Source organism: Schistocerca americana, chromosome 7 (assembly GCF_021461395.2).
Source record: "Schistocerca americana isolate TAMUIC-IGC-003095 chromosome 7, iqSchAmer2.1, whole genome shotgun sequence".
NCBI classification, from domain to species: domain Eukaryota; kingdom Metazoa; phylum Arthropoda; class Insecta; order Orthoptera; family Acrididae; genus Schistocerca; species Schistocerca americana.
Window position 1 is genome coordinate 53,117,215 of NC_060125.1, and position 23,437 is coordinate 53,140,651.

Genomic DNA, 23,437 nt, shown 5'->3' on the forward strand with positions numbered 1-23,437 from the left:
GTGAGAAAATTGTAATAGTTACTTGTACAAATTAACACTTTCAGGATTTTTTGATTTACTTGTTCCGTGAATCCTTCCTTCTTGTCAAATTTTTTGATTCTAGGAGAATGGGAAGTACCCTATGGGTTTTGACGAGTGAGCTTGCGAGTACCAAAAGATGAGCTTATTTTTTGATTGCACTGACTCAGAAGCTTTAACGTTTTACACCGCCAAGGGGCAGTAAATCTAAGTAATTTATATCAGTTTGAACTTGATTCATCTACCCGTTCCTGACTTGGAAAGACAGGCAGACAACAAAGAGGCCCTATAAGTGTTTCGTTTTTACCCACTGGCGTATGGAACCTTAAAAAGGAAGGGAAGGAAAGTGCTCCTCGACAACGTGATGTGCTGTATGGAAGATCAAAGTTTTTTGTAACTACTTATAAGCGCATTGACTCTGTAGCGCCGAGAGCAAGTATATGACGGAGCGTTCGGTTCAGCCCCGGAAACAGTCATAGTGTCGCTGCTGAGAGTAAATCTCTTTGTCTAATCGGATTCTAGGTGCATTTATTAAGGTGGTCCATTAGACGAGCTCGGAGTTCGGCCCACATTTTTATCTTTTATTTACAACCACGGAAGAGGTGTGTTCAAGAGTGTCATTCCAAACATTATTCTTAGAGCCGCTTTCGCTCAGCAATATTTCGTTCCCAAGAGTTCTACTAACCGAAAGTAACATTTAAGTGCTGCGTGAACAAATGAAAGTAGATAAACTTTGATTATAAATTGATTAATCTGTTTGCGATCTTTCAAATGACACAATGTAGAAAAACTGAATTACTGTAGCCATTCAAGATGATTATATATCTACAGCTATCCTCCACAGGCAACTATGAAATACTTGGAAGATAATACTTCGTACTGTTTCTGTTTTTAAGTCTTCGTATTATTCCATTTTCTTCGGGGCCATAGGAAGAATGATTGCAGTTTTTCTGACCTTGCTCTCACTACTCCCACAGGAGGGATAAGTAAGGGGTTTTATTTTATTCCTAGGTTCCTGACACTAAGATTATTCTCCAGTTATGGTTCCACAGGATAGTTTGCCTCTATGTTAAAGTATCTATCAGCTCAGTCTACTTTTTTTTAAAAGTATGTGTTTCGTATCTCCTACTACTCGCATGTGGGACTGGACTCGCACACTTGATAAAGACTTTACTATAAGTCGCACGATGATTTGTGTTCTCTGGAGACTGATTACATTTTTCTTCTATGCTACGAATGACCAGCTGTGCTATACCCATTACTGTTCGATTACGCTATTGGTAAGGAATCACTCTAAATATTAGCAGCCATAAAATACCTAGGACTAACATTCCGGGGTGACGTAAAGCACAAAGAGAAAAATATAACTTGTTGTATAAATAGCAGATGCACGTGTGGGATTCGTTAGAAAATCCTAAGGAAACGTAATTCAGCCACAAAGAGGAAATATTACAACAGTTGGTTGGCCGATTCTTGGGTACAGATCGCCTGAAACACTTATCATGTTCGATTAATAGAAGAGATACAACGAAGAACTACATATTTCTTGACGGCATCGTTTAGTAGGCACAAAGGCGTTAACCAGGCGTGCAAAAAATTCCATTGAAGGTCGCTACAAAAGAGGCATTGCAATCACGTAGAAGATTATTGGAAGAGCAGGACAACGCAACGGAAAGATAACTAGTCTTCATCACTTACAGTACTGATAATGGCGCCAAGTCAGGGAGAAGAAGAATACACAAGTTTCTTTGGGTATGCTACTCAACGATTGTTGTATCCTGCAGAGCTACCAATTCGCGGATGTGTAGACTGCCACATTTCAAACACTTTCAGCGCTTCCCTCGTGAATTTATAGGACAAGGCAAAGGCCAGAGATATTACTGTTATGAAAGCTGTTCCCAGTATGTCACGGCAAATACAAATTCTGATTATTATGCAATTCCGTGACGGGTGGGGGCAGGGAGAAACATTCAAAGATGGCAAAGCTGAGCAAAAAATACAGATGAATTACATTAATGGATACTGTCATAAGATGTAATTTACGTACACACGTATTTATCAGGTTACGGCCTATTGATATCGTGAGACACGATACCTCAAGTCACTGAAGCGACTGCGACGTCGTGCTTCGAAGGTAACTAACCGATCAGTCTCACATGATTTTTAAGTTGAAAATATACGTAAGGAATGAAAGAAAATGGTCAGCAACCCGATCTCAGGATGAGTCTGCTTAGCGATATTCAACAGATAACGAGAGAATGTGTTCGGTCGTTCTGCTCTCGAACAGTTCTTCACCAGTTCTCTTTCCCAACAGTCTCCGAAAAGAAAGATGCAAAATTTCATGCGAAGTTATGGCTATTACCATGTGATATGATCAGGGCTGAAACTACAATTAAATTCTCCCTACACAGTTCAAGGGAATATCTTACATTTTATGTAAAGTTTCGGCACATAGAAACATGTGTGCTTACTCTACAACATCCAGACGACGGAATAGCGAGAATAACTGAAGTACAGTTTCATTTGTCTTGCAGCGAAAGAGATACAGAGATAGTTTCCGTTTGGCTTCTATAACAAAAGTCTTTGACCAAATGTTTTTATTATTATTTTTATTGCAAACTGTGTTTTACGCAGAAAAATAAAAAAAAATGAATTCACCATATATCACCGTTTTAACATGTTTCTATTGGTAAATTTTATCTCGTACTTTAGAGGGTAACGAAGTTACAACGGGGCTATGCATATATGCATATACGTATTTCGTGGCCAGAATCTATAACGCTATACACTCTGGCAAACAGTCACATTTTCTATGCGATTTAGAACCGAGAACAGTGCGGGCGCGATACTGTCTCTGAATGTTCGTCAAACCAAGAATGGAGTACATGCAGCCACGTGAACACAGCCTTTGCTATATTCGAAAACAGGAGTCTTCACAGCATATCTGATGTTGAGATTTACAGATAAGGGCAAGAGGTAGTCGCCGAGAATGTTGAGATATACATCCTGGTTCACGTTCACGACATTTTGAATGAGGTGAGACAGAATATGGCACAAAACCTCCACTTCAGTATCACAGAACACTCTCTGTGACTGTTTGATACGATCGAGGAGTTACTTAGCATTCGAAAAGAGGTAAAATCGCGACTCATCTGACTACACCACATGCCGCCAGCCAATTACTGTCCAGTTTCTGTCTTGTTTGGCGCAGTGAAGATGTGCCTCTGCAGACAGTGGCCTTTTACAAGGTACCAGACGCCAAAATTCAGTTACTTGGAGTTCCATTCGCAGTGTTCTCTTGGAGACTTTTCGAGACTGATCTGCAGTCACTGATAACAATAATTTTTGTCGGTTTCGAAACCTAATCTGATTGACAAAGCCTCACACTTGTCTGATGTTCTTGTCGGTTAAGGTCATTTTACGAACGGTCAATAATGGGATAATCCCTGTATATGTACAATGTTCCATGATCCTTTCCCCTATCTAACATTTTCAACGTCACATCCCTCCCCTCCCCCCTCACTGCAACATCACCCCTCTTCCTGTAGAGCACTTCGTCTGTTGGTATTCGGTATTTACTTAGGATTTAATTGGTGACCCGACGGGGTTACCCTTTTGTCTGGATGTAAAATGTTGATGTTTATTTAGGATCGAATTTAGTACACACTTAATTATCCTTGTCACTATGAGATATATAATATCAAAGATGCCTGCCTCACCCCTATCACTATCGCTATAATCCATTACTCATAGTAGCCGCATGATGTTTTTGCAAGACAGTTTTATCTTAATTAGTATAGCTTATGGTCCAGTATAACTATCAGAAACAAAACTTGGCTGCCGCTACTATGACATAATAGTGGACATAGCCTAGGGCAAAGACGATGTGAATTTGAAAGAATTCAAGTGAGACAGTTTGCATTTTGCATGGTTTATTTATGCAGAAATGTTTTTGGGTCCGTCCAGTCATGTATTCAGTAGTATTACGTTATAGTGCGCTGCACCTCACACATGGCTCAGTTGCACTGCGGGGATGAATAAACAAACGAAAGTGATATTCACTTTTTCCATGTCTAAAGATCGTTGTTTTGTTTTTTTGTGCAGTCATATTGTAACATCCCACGTTATAAGAAAGAATGCAACAATTATGGCTTACCTCGCCCAGCCAGTAGCTGAGAGCAGGGAGCCGTATGACATCAGGGGCTGTGGCTCTGCTCTGCTCTGCTCTGCTCTGCTCTGCTCCTAGCAGCATCGCTATGTGTCTGTAGTGGAAGGACCATGCCATGCCCCAACAAACGCATTACTCACTCCAACCTGCACCAGAAGCAGATAAGAGTCTTTGAGCCATCGAGCCACCAGCCTGAAGAAGCAACTGCCAACACTCAGGCTGCACTGTGCAACACACCCACCAACATGGCCACCATGCATCTGTCGACAGACCCTGGTTCAGAGTGCACTGCTATAGTGGTATCACTCTCACCTAAGCTACTGGATGGTTTCTGGCTTCTTAGTCGTCTGTAATATTTCCAAGAAGGAGATGATAACATTCCCACCACCCTTACATACTATACCTAGCAAGGTTCACCTGTATAGAGCTGAACACACTTTGCTTGCAACTTAGTTGCTGCAGTGACCACATAATTGGCTCAAATGGCTCTGAGCACTATGGGACTCAACTGCTGTGGTCATAAGTCTCCTAGAACTTAGAACTACCTAAACCTAACTAACCTAAGGACATCACACACATCCATGCCTAAGGCACGATTCGAACCTGCGACCGTAGCGGTCGTGCAGTTCCAGACTGTAGCGCCTTTAGCCGCTCGGCCACTCCGGCCGGCCGACCACATAATTTTTTGATGTATGATCGATCTATGAATTTTCTGTGTTACAATCTTATGACAATTGTAGAATGTTTTGTTATTCGTCTGTTCAAGTACAGATCTGTGGTATCATCTCCCTCCTATATGGTAGCATAATACAGGGTGTAAAAAAGAATCATCCGATTTGGCACATCTGTATATCTGAAGCTAATAAACATACATAGTGAATTTTGGTTTTTGATGTACGGGAAACTCAAAGTTTTTTCCATACCTTTTCATAAGTGTTTGATATGGCGCCATTGAGATCCATGGCATATCTCAATGCGGTATTCATTTGTTCCTACTCGCAGCGAGCACGTCTTTAGTTACAGCTTCCACGGCTGCTGTTATGTGAAGGGCTTATTCCAATAGTGGTACAAGTACATTGCCTCCACTTTTCTGCCTATAATGATGCTCAAATTAATGATCCAAACAAACAGAAAGAAAGGTTCATCTTCTGGTACCGCGCGCCACGGAATTTGAATCCCTGCCAGACGTTATGGACGTCGAAGACCCCTAGATGTCTCTGCACCATCGCGCCGTAAGCTGTGGCAGCGCGCGCCTCCTGGCCCGCTTTCAGTGTGAGGGCGCCACAGTGGAACACGTGGTCCCAGCGGCCAATAGCGGCGCCTCCGATAGACTACTTAAGCGCCTGCCTCTCGCTCAGCCAGTCCCCTCTTGGCAGGTCCCCGGACCTGCACACGTTCCGTGGACATTGGCGCGCCGGATATCATCGCCTAGTGTTTGTGTGTGGCGTCGTGTTCGTGCTCAAGTGTTCCAGTGTTTATTCGTTTGTGCTCCAATGTTTGCGTGTGCCATCTATCGTCTCTGTGAGTGTCCACATGCCTGACCATTCTTATCTTGGACTATGCGCCCGTGAACGGCTCCGTGTGTTTTAATTTTGTATGTCTACACCTGTATATCCACCCTGTCTGTTCTATGATTGTCTTCTTTTGTATCTTTAGTTTTATCTGTGGCCGAAGAGCGGCGTACTATGCCGCTGCTGGTCTACCTGTAGCAGGTGGGAATTAACAATAAAGGAAAAAAAAATCCTCAGCCAGTCAGTCTTATCTCGCATACGTCTGTGGACACATCGCCTCGTGTTAGACAGCTTACTTACTTTCTTGTTCTGTATACGAGTGGACGTGTTTGTTAGGTTTCCTTGTGACTCCGTTGTTCGATCTTGTTGTTGTTCGTTCTGTCCTTCGTTGGTCGTGTCCGTCCTCTCCCGTTGTGTTGTTGTTCGTGTGCCTCTGAGCGGGTCCCACCGCAATTTCCGTCATTTCAACCCTGTGACCGTCCCAGTCGCATTTACAGCACATCTCTAGCAAGAAGCCATATGCTGTAGATTTTTCAGCGCTCATTTAACTTTAGGGCTCTGTATCTCAGAATGAACAAAAATGGACTTGTAGCACTATTGAAATAAGTCCTTCATGTGATGTCTCAGTTCATTCATTGTTGTTGGTAACAGAGGCATGTAAACAGAGTCTTTTATAAACCGCCACAAGAAATAATCACAGATGGTAAGGTCCAGTGACCTTGGAGGCCAGTAATGTAAGGCTGAATCATATGGTCCAGTGCAACCGATCCATCAGATTTCTTTGGATTTAAAAATTCCCGCACTTCCAGATTACCATCCTCTTGGTAAATGAAGTCGTTCATCAGTGGGAAAAGAAAGTTCTCAAGCATATCAAGACATGTGCTGCCTATAATACTGTTCTCGGCAAAGAAAAATGGACCATATATCTTTTCCCACAAAACACATTAAATTTTGGAGAGCCCCTCTAATGTTGCACAACTTCAAATGGCTCTGAGCACTATGGGACTTAACATCTTAGGTCATCAGTCTCCTAGAACTTAGAACTACTTAAACCTAACTAACCTAAGGATATCACACAACACCCAGTCATCACGAGGTAGAGAAAATTCCTGACCCCTCCGGGAATCGAACCCGGGAACCCGGGCGCGGGAAGCGAGAACGCTACCACACGACCACGAGCTGCGGATTGTACAACTTCATGTGGTTGGTCCGTATCCCATGTTTTCACATTATGACGGTTCACCATTCCATTTACATGGAATATTGCCTCATCACTAAACACTAAGCGTCATCCTCCATCTTACCAAGAACGAAATTACAGAAATCTACACGTTGTTGTTCGTCACCTTCACGAAGAACTTGCTGTAGATGAATTTTGTTTGGTTTCATATGTAAACGTCGACGCAACACACACCAGACAGACATCGGGGAGCATGATGAGCTGTCGAGATGCACGGCTAACGGATTTCTTCGGTCTCCTTATGAAACTATGGCGGATGCATTCGACGTCTGTGTCAAACACTCGGGGATGGCCCAGCGAATTGCACTTACACAACCTGTTTCTCGGAATTGTTCATGCCATCGTCAAATGCTCTGTGCTATAGAAGGACCAACACCATATCACGCTGAACAGTTATTACTAGAGACCGGATCATATGCATTTGCATATTGCATGTGCGTTTGCACATTTGGCTCCTTTTCAGCAGTTATTGTATGTTTTAACTAAAAACTAGTGACGATGCATATTTTCGCTCTATGTTTACAGTCCGCTGCTATATCTTTATTACCACGACGTCTTTAGATTACGTCCCCTCAGCCCCCCCCCTCCAGGCTAATAACTGGCTTTAGGTATAGTTTTAAGAGTTCCTCCTGTTGTCATAGGTAGCTTCATATATAAATTTCTTTACTAGCATAAGGAACCGTGTGCGGTTATTTTTAGGTTTCATCTCCTATTTAGCTCGTCTCTTGTTCTATCCATTTCATTTTTTGATATACGTTGATCCACGGTTGGGAATATATGGGCTATTTAGCCCCGACCCATATATAAACTTTCTCGTATTCGCATACGCATGCGCATTCAAGTAACTTCCCTTGTCTTGCACATGTGCATAGATAGCGGGTCAGGCCTGTAAATGAGCGACCGTTTGTAGCTGCAGTTTATGGCGGGTCATGGCCCATCGAACATAGGCCGGTGTGAGGTGGAACGTACACCATTAAGTTAAGTAGTGGTTTTGACTTTGTACATATGTACTGTTTGTGTTTTCCTTTTCTTTTTCGTTTATAAATGTATAGCTATGGTGTTCTTTTAATCACTGACAAAGGTCTTCTTAGGCACTCGTGGGTTTTATTGTTGTTCTGAAGAAGGTGTAGTTATCTACGCCGAAACCTGGGTTAACACATAACACTGGGTGTTTTTTTCCCAATCGAGTTTTTTTTTTTAGTTTTTTAATATATGAACTTGAAAAGTTAAATGATTCTACGATTGGCAGTATGATCAAAACAGGAAAAGCTCTCGAAGTATTTTATCCCAACTTTATGCATGCGATGTGCTTTGCTCATGAAGTACATCTCCTTGCTGAAGAAGTAAATCCATGTTTGTGAACGTGAATAAACTGATTTCATTCACAAAGAAAACGTTTCTAAAGGCTCCTGCTCACATCAAGACCTACAAAGAAAAACTATCAAATGTGCCTTTACTTCCCGAACCAGTGGTAGGTCGTTGGGGTACGTAGGTCGAAGCTGTGTTGTTTTACAATGAACATTTCGAGGCTATTAGAGGGGTAGTAAAAGACCTCGATAGCGCAGAGACTTTGGCAGTTTGCCTGTGCAAGGAAGCTTTCAATGATTCCCGTATTAAAAAAGACATTGCTGTGATTAGCACTAATTTCCCATTATACCTACAAGTATTGGTAAGCTTTAAACTCAAAGTTGAATGAATCCATTTAGTTAATGAAAAAAATATTGTAGTGAACTCCTCATTGCTTGAGGTATTCCCAAGAAAACCTAAAGAAAAGTTTGAAAACATTTTAAACAATAACCCAGGCTTTGAACCCTCGTATGAAATTGATAGTTGTGTTAATGGGATGAGTGAACTTTTACCAGAAACAGTAAGTGCCAACATAGCACCCAAATTGAAATACTGCACAGTTATTTGAGTTGATGCAGAACGGTCCTTTTCCTCTTCCAAAACTGTTTTGAGTGATCGAAGACACTACTTTACTACCGAACATTTAGAAAAGTATTTCGCCGTTAGTGTTTACAATGGTAGAAAAAATGTAAAATAAATTATAAATGATGATTTAGTTCAATAGTATTAATTAAAAGTTAATGACATTCAAAAAAATTCATGATTGTATGTTGTTTTTTTTTAACAAAATATGGAATTTTTGAGCATGCCCCTCTGCGTGCGATATATCTCGAAGTTGGTCCTGTAGATATCGATTATTTCGCTGCGACTCGCATCGCATCCGTTTGTTACCGACAACAATAGCAACGAAGGAACAATTCTTGACACACGGTCTGCCTCCCCATTTTGCGAATTTTTATAAAATAATCCCAGAAAGGCCTCTTTCCTAACCTTTATCAGAAATTATTCAGAAAATAATATCAGCGTTCTAAATGTACCGATTTTTCGCGCGGTCGGCGCTCTTCCTTGTAACTGATATGGACCGATTCGACTTTGAGATTAATGCATGCAGTAACAACCACCTTTTTTTATTATTTGATCGTGCATATATCGACATTTTTCATGCATTTTAAAGCATTTTTTTATGCATATTTGCATGCGTGTTTTAATGTTTCTATGATGCATGTAATCCGGCCTCTAGTTATTACTGACCCGCACTGCGCAGAACGTAGAACACGAAACACTTTCTGGTCCTGACACCATTTTTTTAGAACTGAAATGCGGGCACAATGCTGCTACGCAGCGGGAACCTTGTAAAACTATAGAGTTTGCTCTTTCCAACAATACGCTGTTCACACACATATCTCATATAAGAAATAACATAAATCGGATGATTCTTTTTAATACAAAAATGGTTCAAATGGCTCTGAGCACTATGGGACTTAACTTCTGAGGTCATCAGTCCCCTAGAACTTAGAACTACTTAAACCTAACTAACCTAAGGACATCACACACATCCATGCCCGAGGCAGCATTCGAACCTGCGATCATAGCGGTCGCGCGGTTCCAGACTGTAGTGCCTAGAACCGCTCGGCCTCTCCGGCCGGCTTTTTTATACACCCTGTATTATTTGGCTGTATGGGCTTACATGGTACATTCCATCCGTTCACAGGCATAGCGTGTACCTCCCGCTACTTGCGTAGCGCACATTCACAAACTTGCTCCTTTGTTAGTTACTCGTAGTGCGGTGTGGTCTACATTGTGTGTATACTAGCTAGTTAAAAGTATCCCAAGACCTACTAGTGGATCTTAATAATGGGTGTGTCTATGGTCTAAATACACATGGTATTTCAAAAGAAAATAAAGAAAATTGTGACTGCAGTGACATAAAATATTATAGAATGAGATTTCCACTCTGCAGCGGAGTGTGCGCTGATATGAAACTTCCTGTCAGATTAAAACTGTGTGCCCGACCGAGACTCGAACTCGGGACCTTTGCCTTCCGCGGGCAAGTGCTCTACCATCTGAGCTAACGAAGCACGACACACGCCCGGTACTCACAGCTTTACTTCTGCCAGTATCTCGTCTCCCACCTTCCAAACTTTACAGAAGCTCTCCTGCAAAGATCCCGAGTTCGAGTCTCGGTCGGGCACACAGTTTTAATCTGCCAGGAAGTAAAATATTATATGTTGTAAGTAGTACTGCACGTGGAATTCGCGAATATCTGATATACAAGTCAGCCTGAGAGTGTTTCTGATTGTTTGGGACATCCGCATGTACAATTCGAGTGTCGGTATCTCATCTCTGCGTTATAAATGGTATTATGGATGACATAAGTGTTTCATTGTCGAGGAAGAGTAGTGTAATATTCTTAGTGATTTGTCTTGGGAACAAATCACGGTGCGACAATAACACTCCATCATATTTAATGCTGATGAACTACACATTCAAGTAATGAAATTAATTCCTGATAGTCAACTTAACTGTAATAGGTATAGATGTAACACATACAGCGACATAGGAAAATCTGTGCCGGATCGGAACTCTGATCCCGATTTCTGGCATATTGCGGTCACCATACCACTTAGGACCCAAGCCCGCTCGCCGGACCGAATCAGATTTCAATGGCTTTCAATATTTTAATCTGTAATTTGTCATCAAATATAAGTATATTTAAGACGAGAACAGACCTGTGGTGAAAATGACAACCTATTGCCTGTGACTTCTAAAATTTGCACTGGAATCACGAGATTTAGCGAGTGTTGGTAAATTTATTAAATGCCTAAGAGACGAAACAAATACACTACGTGATCAAAAGTATCCAGACACCCCCAAATCTTACGTTTTTCGTATTAGGTGCATTGTGCTGCCACCTACCGCCAGGTACTCCATATCAGCGACCTCAGTAGTCGTTAGACATCGTGAGAGAGCATAATGGGGCGCTCCGCGGAATTCACTGACTTCGAACGTGGTCAGGTGATTAGACGTCACTTGAGTCATACGTCTGTACGAGAGGTTTCCACACTCCTAAACATCCGATTTGACAGTGAAGTGGAAACATCAAGAGACACATACAGCTCAAAATAATACAGGTCGACTTCGTCTATTGACTGACAGAGACCGCCGACAGTTGAAGAGGGCCGTGTAATAGGCGGACATCTATCCAGGCCATCACACAGGAGTCCGCCCCCGGTAGCGGAATGGTCAAAGCGACAGAATGTCACTCCTACGGGCCCGGGTTCGATTCCTGATTTTCTCCGCTCAGGGAGTAGGTATTGTGTTGTCCTAATCATCATTATTTTATCCCCAACGACGCGCGAGTCGCTGAAGTGGCGTCAAATCGAAAGACTTGCACCTGGCGAACAGTCTACCCGACAGGAGGCCCCAGTCACACGACATTTCATTTCATCACACTGGAATTCGAAACTGCATGAGGATCCACTGCAAATATTATGGCAGCTAGGCCGGAAGTGACAAAACTTGGATTTCATGGTCGAGCGGCTGCTCATAAGCCACACATGACGCCGGTGAATGCCAAACGACACCTCGCTTGGTGTAAGGAGCGTAAACATTGGACGATTGAACAGTGGAAAAACATTGTGTGGAGTGACGAAACACGGTAGACAACTTGGCGATCAATGACAGGGTGTGGGTATGGCGAATGAACGTCATCTGCCAGCGTGTGTAGTGCCAACAGTAAAATTCGGAGTCGGTGGTTTTATGGTGTGGTCGTGCTTTTCATGGAATAGGCAGGAACTCCTTGTTGTTCTGCGTGGCACTATCACAGCACAGGCCTACATTGATGTTTTAAGCATCTTCTTGCTTCCCACTGTTGAAGAGCAATTCGGGGATGGCGATTGCTTCTTTCAACACGATCGAGTTTATATGGATATTGTGTCTGTTCTTTCGGACTCCGAAAGAACAGACACCATACCCGTATAAGCATATAGTTCCGGCGATAGCGGCCATGATCTTCTTCTTCTGTGCGGATGTACACAACCTACCCGAACTTGGGGCTTGGTAAGAATGTCTTCCACGAGTGTGTTGGATAGGGGCACCACGTATGTAGAATGTGGACATGTAAGGTGAGAATGTGGGCCTCGTGGGGGCGTGGAGGAGATAAGTCCCTGCAATTGCACTATCCTCTCTGCCCTCGGTGGCTCAGATGGATGTTGACACGGTAGCTCAGCGTTTCGGTCAGAGATCTGATTGGCCTCTGTAATAAAAAAAAACTGAGTGGAAGGATCAACAAACGAACTTAAACGGGTGTCATGTGACGTCCGCAACGACCAAACCCCACGATAAAAAAAAGAAAAAAGAAAAGAAAGATGGACAGAGCGTCTGCCATGTAAACAGGAGATCCCGGGTTTGGGTCGCGGTCGGGGCACACATTTTCACCTTTCCCCGTTGATATATATCAACACCCGTCAGCAGCCGAAGGTACTGATTTCATTCTAACTTCAGACATTAGTCGAGTCCATATCACGTCGTGTTGCGCCCCTTCTGCGTGCTCGTGGGAGCCCTACACAATATTAGGCAAGTGTACTAACTTCTTTGGCTCTCCACTGTATAAGAAGACCAGGCAAAATGCAAGATACTTCAGCCAAATTTTTTTTTTATTTCACACCGTTTTTACACAGGGCTATGCCCATCATCGATTAGTCTTTCCTGAAGGTATTTGTCTGAGTGTAGGCTTGTATGGAAGTGAAATTTCAATTTAAACAGTTGAGTCAAGAAAGGAATAGAAGCTTTTGAAACGTGCTTCTATGGACGAATGATGAAGATTAGATGGATAGATCCTGTAAGTAACGTGGAAGTACAGAATATATGTAGGTGGGGAGGTGGGGTAGGTCGACTAAAAGGAAGGATTGGTGATAGAAGACATTCCGAGATATCAAGGGATTGTCAACTTCGAACTGAAGTGTGGATGGGCTAAAAATTGTGGAGGGATACCAAGAAGTGAATACAGCAAGCAGGCTCAAATTGATGGAGACTGCAGTAGCTATGGAAAGATGAAGAGGCTTTCTAAGGACAGAGTAGCACAGACAGCTGCATCAAGCCAGTGTTTGCACTGAACAGCACAACGACAACAATATATGCCCATTGTAATGGCATAGTGGCGAACTTGTCATGTTTTGCTTTTGACAACTGTACCGGATCATTAATTATACTAATTAAGACAATTTTATCCCGGAATAACATCTGGAAGACAAATAGGGTTATAAATTATTGCGGTAAAGAAAATGGTCACATAAATATAGAGGCTGCTATTTTGGTAATAAGTCATAGTGATAAGGATAATTAATACAGTGATAAGTTGGATCCTAAATAAACATCAACAACTGTCTTCCAAGCAGTATACTAACTCCATAGGCTCGTATATTAGATCCTGAATAAAGATTGAATCACAGTCCTATTGGTCTACAGAAAGAGAGAGAGGAGCTGGTAAGAGGATTTGGATGGGCGGGGTGTGACCCTGAAAGCGACTGACAGTGGGGGAGGGGGGGAGGTGCATGAATCATTGTACAGCCATAGACCCAGTACTCCGATTTCTTACGCTCTTTTATGTGTCTACATGGGGCAAATTTATGCACAATGTGATCATGAGAATCTTTTACCATGATAATTTCTTTGTCCCAGTCTTTCATGATCATATCGTCTACTCATTTTAATGTGATGATACCAAATAGTCGTTGTCACATACAGACCACTTCACTGAACTGACGTATTTCAGTGGTGGAAGTTACATGGCCACCTGGTACTTTTGTACCAACTACATTGCTCCGAAGCGACAAGTGTGCTGTTTTATGGGGCCGACTAATGTATGATCTAGTGAGGTTATGTTGCCTCCGATACATATCACGATAAATGAGAAAATTGAGAAAATTGAGAAAATAAGAAAAAGAAGGAATGGCTTACCGATGGACGTTCATTCAACGCATCACTCGCAAGCGGAACAGGTCAACGGCATAAGATACTGGTACAGGAAGCACCGTCATTTACACACCATGATGTAGCTTGCGGTATATATGTATAGCTGTAGACATACGAGCAGATGTCCGCTGTGGATGGGCATGGGATACCACATGTACATCATACTCCGCAAGCTAGCCAACGGCGTCTGGCGGAGAACGCTTCCGATACTACTAACTGACTCTCTTTGCCTGTTCCTCTTGCCAATGCCACGAGGGAAAAACGATTGTCGGTAAGCCTCTTTGTTAGCTCTAATTTCTCCAATTTTCTTGTCGTGGTCATTTCTCGAGATACAGTATATGTGGGAGGAAATGATATGTTGTCTCACTCTTCCCGGAAAGTGCTCTCTCGAAATTTCAATAGCAAACCTCTCAACGATGCACAACGCCTCCCTTGTAACGTCTGCATTTGATTTTGTTGACTATTTCTTTAACGCTCTCGCACCGAGTAAACGATCTTCGTGGGATCTTATTGAGCTCTTCTACCAGTCTTGCCTAGTGAGGATCTCAGATTGATGATCAATACGCAGGAATCGCTCGAAGAAACGAATTTTAAGCCGTTTCCTTAATGTGTGAGTTATATTTCCTTAAGATTCCTCCTAAGAACCTGCTCTTTCTACTATTTCTTTGGGTTCATTCCACTTAAGATCGCTTTGTTTAGTCACGTTCAGGGTCAAGTACCAGAGCCTGAAGCATTCATTAATCCTCTGCATGTCGGTCTGCAAATCGATACTGTCTTCTGCCCTTGCTATTTTCTTATAACAGCTGCATCTTCTGCGAATAGTCTTACAGAGCTTCCAACGCTTTCTACTAGGAAATTCATATACATTGTAAATAGTAACGGTCCTGTCACACTTCCTTGGTGTACTTCCGCAATTAACTTCACATCCTTCGATTTTCTTCCGTTAAGGGCAACGTGTTGAGTTGTATCTGCAAGGATGTCTTGTATCCATTGGGAAACCTCGTCAGATACTCGATAAGCTCATATTTTGTTTCACTAGCCGCTTGGGCGAGACGGTGTCAAATGCCTACCTGAAGTCAAAGAACACGGAATGAACCTGAGTGCCGTTGTCCACAGGGCTATGGATCCCATGGAGGAATGGAAAATTGGAAATTCGTTGTAAGTTCCCATGGGACTAAACTGCTAAGGTCGTCGGTCCCTGAGCTTACCCACTACGTAATCTAACTTAAACTAATTTACGCTAAGGACAACACAAACAATCACACACACGCACACACACATATATGCCCGAGAGAGAGCTCGAACCTCCGACGGGGGAAGCCGCGCGGACCGTGACAAGGCCCCGTCAGACCACGCGGCTACACCCCGCGCCGGAGAAATGGAACGAGCTGAGTTTCACAAGATCTGATTTATACACAGGAGATTTTCGCTCTCCGAAAAGGTTATACTTGTTGAGCGCAAAATATGTTCCATAATTCTACAACAGACTCGACAACGATATAGGCCTATAATTTCATACATCTGTCCTATGGCCCTTCTAGAAACGAATAAATCCGGGCTTTTTTCTAGTTACTAGATTCCCTTCGCTGCTTCCGCGATGTATAATAAACTGCTGTAAGAAGGGGAGCAAGTACTTTCATTAAATCTTTGTAAAATCTTGTAAGTATCTCCTCTGGCCCTGATGCCTTTCCACTACTGAGTGATTGTAGTTGTTTTTCTATTCCGCGATCAGTTATCTCACTACCTGCCATATCGACATTCGTATGCCGATCGAAAGGAGGGACCGTGTTAAGATCTTCCGCAATGAAACAGTTTCGGAAGAATGAATTCAGTATTTCGTTCTTCTCTCTGTTATCTTCCATTTCGGTGGCATTATAGTCACTGAGTGAACGATGATTTTGATCCACTTACTGATATTTCGTAAGGCTAAAATTTCTTAAAGTTTTTATATTAAATTAGATTAGATTTACTTTCATTCCAATTGATCCATAGTGAGGAGGTCCTCCAGGATATGGAACATGTCAGAAAAGCAATAATACATGACAAATATTTACAACTGAAACAAATAAGCTAATGTACCTTCCACAGGTCCCAAGTGGAATGATCGTCACTTTTTTAATTAACTGTGGTGTCACCGCCAGACACCACACTTGCTAGGTGGTAGCCTTTAAATCGGCCGCGGTCCGGTAGTATACGTCGGACCCGCGTGTCGCCACTATCAGTGATTGCAGACCGAGCGCTGCCACACGGCAGGTCTAGTCTAGAGAGTCTCCCTAGCACTCGCCCCAGTTGTACAGCCGACTTTGCTAGCGATGGTTCACTGACAAATTACGCTCTCATTTGCTGAGACGATAGTTAGCATAGCCTTCAGCTACGTCATTTGCTACGACCTAGCAAGGCGCCATTATCATTTGCTATTTATCTTGTGATGCATGTACCGTCAGACCGATGTTCACCAATTATGGATTAAAGTTAAGTATTCAAGAAGCTACGTACCTTTTTTGCTAGTCTCTATTCCTGTTCCAGACCTCACGCCAGCCTGCGTGAGCTTAAACGCGTGCCTTTCGGCTATCTCATAGTGGCTTGGCTGTCTTGCCGTCACAACATTAACACTATATGAAAGAATCATTTTACAAACACTAATGCACTGAATTTAAAATAAAAAAGCTTTTTTTGTTTATAAGGTACTAAACATGTAATAGAACTTCTACAATACTTATTTACATTGAACACATTACTGCACTGAATGGTGCAGAAGTTAGATTGTACACACACACACACACACACACACACACACACACACACACACACGCACAGACACACACACACATACACACACTTATTTACAATGAACACCGTACTGCACTAAAATTGTGCAGAAATTGTATATCAGTTGGTCCTACTGAGAAATTTATCACTGGAGTAGAAGGTGTTCGCCACCGATAAATCCTTTAGGCTTCTCTTAAACTGAATTTCATTGGTTGTTAAGCTTTTTATGGCTGCTGGCATGTTATTGAAAATGTGTGTTCCTGAATAATGAACACTTTTTTTGTACAAGAGTAAGTGACTCTAAATCCTTGTGAAAATTGTTCTTATTTCTAGTATTGATTCCATGAATTGAGCTGTTGGTCTGAAAAAGTGATATATCTTTAATGACAAATTTTATTAAGGAATAAATATATTGGGAAGCAGTATTTAGTAGCCCTAGTTCCCTAAACAGGCTTCTGCAGGATGTTCTTGAGTTCACACCACATATAACTTTTACTGCAAGTTTTTTTGCCCGGAAAACTTTAGTTTAGCTTGATAAATTACCCGAAATTGGTTGACTAAATTTTACTTTCAAAGTCACTGAACGCATCTCTCATTGCTCTTTTTACTCTCATTTTCCATTCGTTCGGCTTTTGTTTGTCAGCTACTTGATTTCTCGTGACACTGTAATGAAACTCTGTTTGTTTACATAGTAGTATTTAATACGGCTATTAAACGATGGTGGGCTTTTTCTGTCCTGTAAGACCGTGCACGGAACGTAGTAATCTAAGGGATACTGAATGACACTTTTGATTTTTTTTCCGTTTGTGCACCACATCTCCGTCCTCACCATCAAATATTTTGTGCTGACTATTCATATACTCTGCAGATTCTATCCTGCCACTCTTACTGAGCAAAAATATTTTCGTACCTCTCTTAATATTCCCTGTAAAACCCGTGGTCATAGATGCTATCATAACCTTATAGTCACGGATACCTTCCTCTTCGCCAAGACATTCAGAAGTATGTCATACGACTCCCTGTCTCTGGCACCAGTTGCGATAGCATGACTCTCCCAATCTATGTACAACTGGCTAGTTGCAGTGCAGGCACTAATATCTTTTTATTTATTTATTTATTTCATGTTCTGTAGATCCAGCTAGTGAGTCAATCACAAAGATATGTGTGGTGTGCGTACTGTAAGACCTTCGGTACACACACCATCAGATTATTTGACTTGTCGCTCTAACGAAGTAGGCGAGTGTCAGCAATATGTCTCGTGGTCTTATTGTGGTGTGTTTATCTTCTGCCATTAGGTCAGACGATAGAAATGCCACTTGCACTCTTAGAGTAGCAGATTGACGGTAACCAACTTTAAACAGAACTTGATTAATTTTCACACACATTTATTGAAATGGCTCTGAGCACTATGGGACTTAACTGCTATGGTCATCAGTCCCCTAGAACTTAGAACTACTTAAACCTAACTAACCTAAGGACATCACACACATCCATGCCTGAGGCAGGATTCGAACCTGTGACCGTAGTGGTCGCGCGGTTCCAGACTGTAGCGCTTAGAACCGCTCGACCACTTCGGTCATTTATTGAAATAATAACAAGCATAAAAATAACTTAACTTGGTTCTGGATGCTATTTACAATTGACAATCTGAAGTTCCTTTGGGTCTTGGTACGTTAATCTTATTCTCACATTTCTGATACTTGACGAAGTGTCTATACATTTCTCTTCATGGCTATGTACAGGAATATGATAATGTTATTAGGCGCAGACTGAAACTTGACTACAGACTAATGCAGACTGACTAATTGGAGGTCTGTACACTCGTTGCAATACCTAGCACATTCAGGTATCACTGCACGAGTGTGATCCGGGAGGAGAAAAGGTTCTACATTAGCAGCAATCTCATTGGCTGCGTTACATATTAATACGCAGATTGGTGGAAGCAGAATTTGGTCCGTCTCTAAGACAGCGCCATCTCGTAGTGCGGAGACAGACGAGCGCTGCGCCTGCGCTGTTGTGCTTAGCGGGGCGCGCTCTAGTGGGAAAGTTGTGTACGCGCTGACTACACAGAACTATGTACACAACAATATGGAACGTGTCAAATTGTACAGGTTTCAATTTAAACTTACAATAAATACAACGGCAATTCAATGCCAAATTGTACATAGTTTAAGTAAGACATACTACAAATACAGTAATAGATACAATGTCAGCTAGATAACATAACAACCATTGAACAGAAAAAGGACTTTCAAATAAAGGTTAATGATAAGAGCACAAAGTTAGATCAGATATTAGGCCTACAAGAGTAAATACAGGTACAGCCAATTTGTTGTTACAAAAAGTGTGCTACTGCTCAAATGCACAATAAAATCAATTGAACTACTTCTAGACACAATACGTTTAGTGATGGTATACATTTTCTTTCAGATATTCATCCACAGTATAAAAAGATTTCTCTGTCAGGTACTCTTTGAGAACTTGTTTAAATTTTGGCAGTTCTGTAAGAACACATTTGATATGTAGCGGTAGAGCATTGAACAGCTTAATGCTGGAGTAGTAAACTCCATTTTGTACCAGAGTGAGACGTTTCATTTCGAAATGTAGATTGTTTTTGTTTCTGGTGTTAGAGCCATGGAATTTACTGTTGTCTTGGTAGATAGAATAATTTTTGCACACAAAGGTCAGCAAGGAAAAAATATACTGTGAGGCAGTTGTTAGGATACCTATCTTCCGAAACAAGTGCCTGCAAGAGTGTCTTTGATGGACCCCACACATTATTCTGATTGCTTTTTTTTTTTTTTTTTGGATGCTGAAAACTTTTTTTGCATCCAAAAAAAGCTTTGCATTTGACTACTTTTCGCTTCCTGGAAATACACTGCCAGAAATATGTGCAGCATCTAGACTCTGAGGAAGGAAATGGAAGCGTCCGGCAAAATTATATCCAGATAATTTTGCCGCGGACGCCGCAGTCTGGAGCGGCGGGTGCGTCATATTTCATCCCGGCAGGCAGCGATGAGCGAGCCGGAAGGCACGGCGGTGTCCGCCAGCAACGGACGGACCTGTCCGACCGGCAGAGGGGTCAGAAATCCGATATTTACGCACCGGCAACTGGACTGCCGTAAATAAGCGCAAACAGCGCTACAACTCTGCTACTGCAGCTAATAAAAAACTGCGATTCCACACTCAACTACGCGAACTCACTCTCACGCATTAATTTACATGAGGCTTTCGTTCGATTATTGTCGTCGGTTTGTCATGCACAACACGCATACACAATCGTCCATTCCATAAGACATTACTGTGAAGTGTACGAGAGTGCATTAGCTGCTACAAATACTTGCTCACAAGGGAACCTCCCCATCGCACCCCCCTCAGATTTAGTTATAAGTTGGCACAGTGGATAGGCCTTGAAAAACTGAACACAGATCAATCGAGAAATCAGGAAGGTGTGAAACTATGAAAAAGTAAAATATACAAACTGAGTAGTCCATGCGCAAGATGGGCAACATCAAGGATAGTGTGAGTTCAGGAGCGCCGTGGTCCCGTGGTAAGCGTGAGCAGCTGCGGAACGAGAGATCCTTGGTTCTAGTCTTCCCTCAAGTGACAAGTTTACTTTCTTTATTTTCGCAAAGTTATGATCTGTCCGTTCGTTCACTGACGTCTATGTTCACTGTAATATGTTTAGTGTCTGTGTTTTGCGACCGCACCGCAAAACCGTGCGATTAGTAAACGAAAGGACGTGCCTCTCCAATGCCTCTCTACTAATCGCACGGTTTTGCGGTGCGGTCGCAAAACACAGACACTAAACATATTACAGTGAACATAGACGTCAGTGAACGAACGGACAGATCATAACTTTGCGAAAATAAAGAAAGTAAACTTGTCACTTGAGGGAAGACTAGAACCACGGACCTCTCGTTCGACAGCTGCTCACGCTAACCATGGGACCACGGCTCTCCGGAGCTCACACTGTCCTTGATGTTGCCTATCTTGCACATGGACTGCTCAGTTTGTATATTTTGCTTATTTTTTTCGTAGTTCCAACACTAACTCTTCCGCTATTTCTCGATTGGTCTGTGTTCAGTTTTTCAAGGCGTATCCACTGTGCCAACTTATAACTAAATCTGAGGAGGGTGCGATGGGGAGGTTCCCTTGTCAGTACCGAGTTCAGAGTGTTACGAGGCTTTGCAAAGACAAACAACTTTATGTATCAAATGAAACCCAAAGAAAGAAATTCAAGTTCGTATAATCTCCAAAGCATTGTTCTCAACAGTTCTTGTAAGGGTTAGTCATAGAGTTTTAATCATCACCTAAAAAATATGAAGTTACGTAATTATTATTTTTACACATTTGCAGGTAATCATGTATATTCTTGTTATTCATCGAATTTACGGGCCACGGAATCCTATGGCGCCACTAGAAGGACCAAAACAAAATAAAGCAACGTACTACGGTGCTGTGGCAGGATAATTTCATTGAGTACGAAGATTAGAGACATTTACCTGCAAATACATACAAATAATACACGAAATAGCCAAAGAAACTGGAACACATGCCTAACATCGTGTAGGGCCCCCACGAGCACGCAGAAGTGCCGCAACACGACGTGGCATGGACTCGACTAATGTCTAAAGTTGTTCTGGAGGAAATTGACACCGTAAATCGTTCTGGACTCTCCATGAATTCGTAAGAGCACGTGGAGGTGGAGATCATCTCTGAACAGCACGTTGCAAGGCATCCCAGATATGCCCAATAACGTTCATGACTGGGGATGATTGGTTGGTTGGTTGAAAAGGGGGAAAAGGGACCAAACTGCTTGGTCATCGGTCCGCATGAGTGGGTAGTTTAGTAGCCTCAGAAAGTGTTTAAACTCAAAAGAGTGTTTCTGCAGCCACTCTGTAGTAAATCTGGATGTGGGGGCGGGGGGGGGGGGGGGGGGGTCGCATTGTCCTGCTGGAATTGCCCAAGCCCGTCGGAGTGCACAGTAGACATGAATGGATGCAGGTGATCAGACAGGATGCTTACCTGTCAGACTCGTATCCAGAAGTACCAGCGCTTCCACATCACTCCAACTGCAGATGCTTCATACCATTACAGAGCCTCCACCAGCTTGAACAGTCCCCTGCCCACATGCAGGTTCCATGGATTCCGGAGGTTGTCTCCATACTCGTACACGTCCATCCGCTCCAAACATTTTGTAACTAGACTCGTCCGACCAGGCAACACGTTTCCAGTCATCAACAGTGCAATGTCGGTGTTGACGGGCCCAGGCGAGGCGTTAAGGGTAGACGAACGGGCCTTCGGCTCAGAAAGCCCATATCGATGATGTTTCGTTGAATGGTTCGCACGCTGACAATTCTTGATGGTCTATCACTGAAATCTCCAGCAGTTAGCGGAAGGGTTGCATTTCTGTCACACTGAACGATTCTCTTCAGTCGTCGTTGCTCCCGTTCTTGCAGGATCTTTTTTCCGGTGGCAGCGATGTTAGAGATTTGATGTTTTATCGGATTCCTGATATTCGCCGTACACTCGTGAAACGGTCGTACGGGAAAATCCCCACTTCATCGCTACCTCGGAGACAATGTGTCCCATCGTTCGAGCGCCGACTATAACACCACGTTCAAACACATTTAAATCTTGTTAACCTGCCATTGTAGCAGCAGTAACCGAACTAACATCTGCGGCAGACACTTATTGCCTTATATAGGCGTTGCCGACCGCAGCGCCATATTCTGCCTGTTTACGTATCTCTGTATTTGAATACGCATGCCTGTACCAGTTTCTTTGGCGCTTGAGTGTAATTAAATGTCTTTGTAGGTTTTAGGTGAGAATTAAAATTTTGTGACCACCCTTACAAGATCAGTCGAGTAGAATACTTTGGAGACTACACAGAATTTTGGAGAGAACTGCTACTGATTGATTTAGTTTGTCACTAGGTAACGTGTAGAGGGAGCGGACGGCGAGGTGGTGGAACGAGGGTGATACGCAGAATGCTAGATCGGTCTGCTGGAGCCAAGAGAGTTTCTGTTTTGCGTCACGTATTGCACGTCATGACTAAATCTCCGCAATGCTAAATGCCCGGCTGCAGTGTGTTCCAGCGACACAGGTAGGATAGAAATGGTTATGCCTGGTTTGGCGCCCAGTAACCTCTCCCAAGGGCTGCCCTATACAAGCGCGTTGGTTGCCTAGGAACACAATGGGAGCAACGATAATGTAGTCTGGTGTGCTCACTGTCCAACGAAATTTATTGAATCAGTTCTATCGTTTGTACGTGTGACGTGCGGTAAATGATGCAGACAATGAACTACTAAGCTTTGGACCTACTGTCAGTCATTTTCAGATACCTTTTCTATTAAATATGTTATGTTCCGTTACTCAGGGCTGCACTCAGATTTACATCTGCACTCC

The 23,437-nt window shown here is 42.7% G+C and overlaps 1 protein-coding gene across 1 annotated transcript in view; it reads right to left on the reverse strand.

The window, feature by feature from the left end:
• LOC124622693 (gonadotropin-releasing hormone receptor-like) overlaps positions 1-23,437 on the reverse strand; it is a 625,533-nt gene that overhangs the window by 273,459 nt on the left and 328,637 nt on the right. The window lies entirely within an intron of this gene.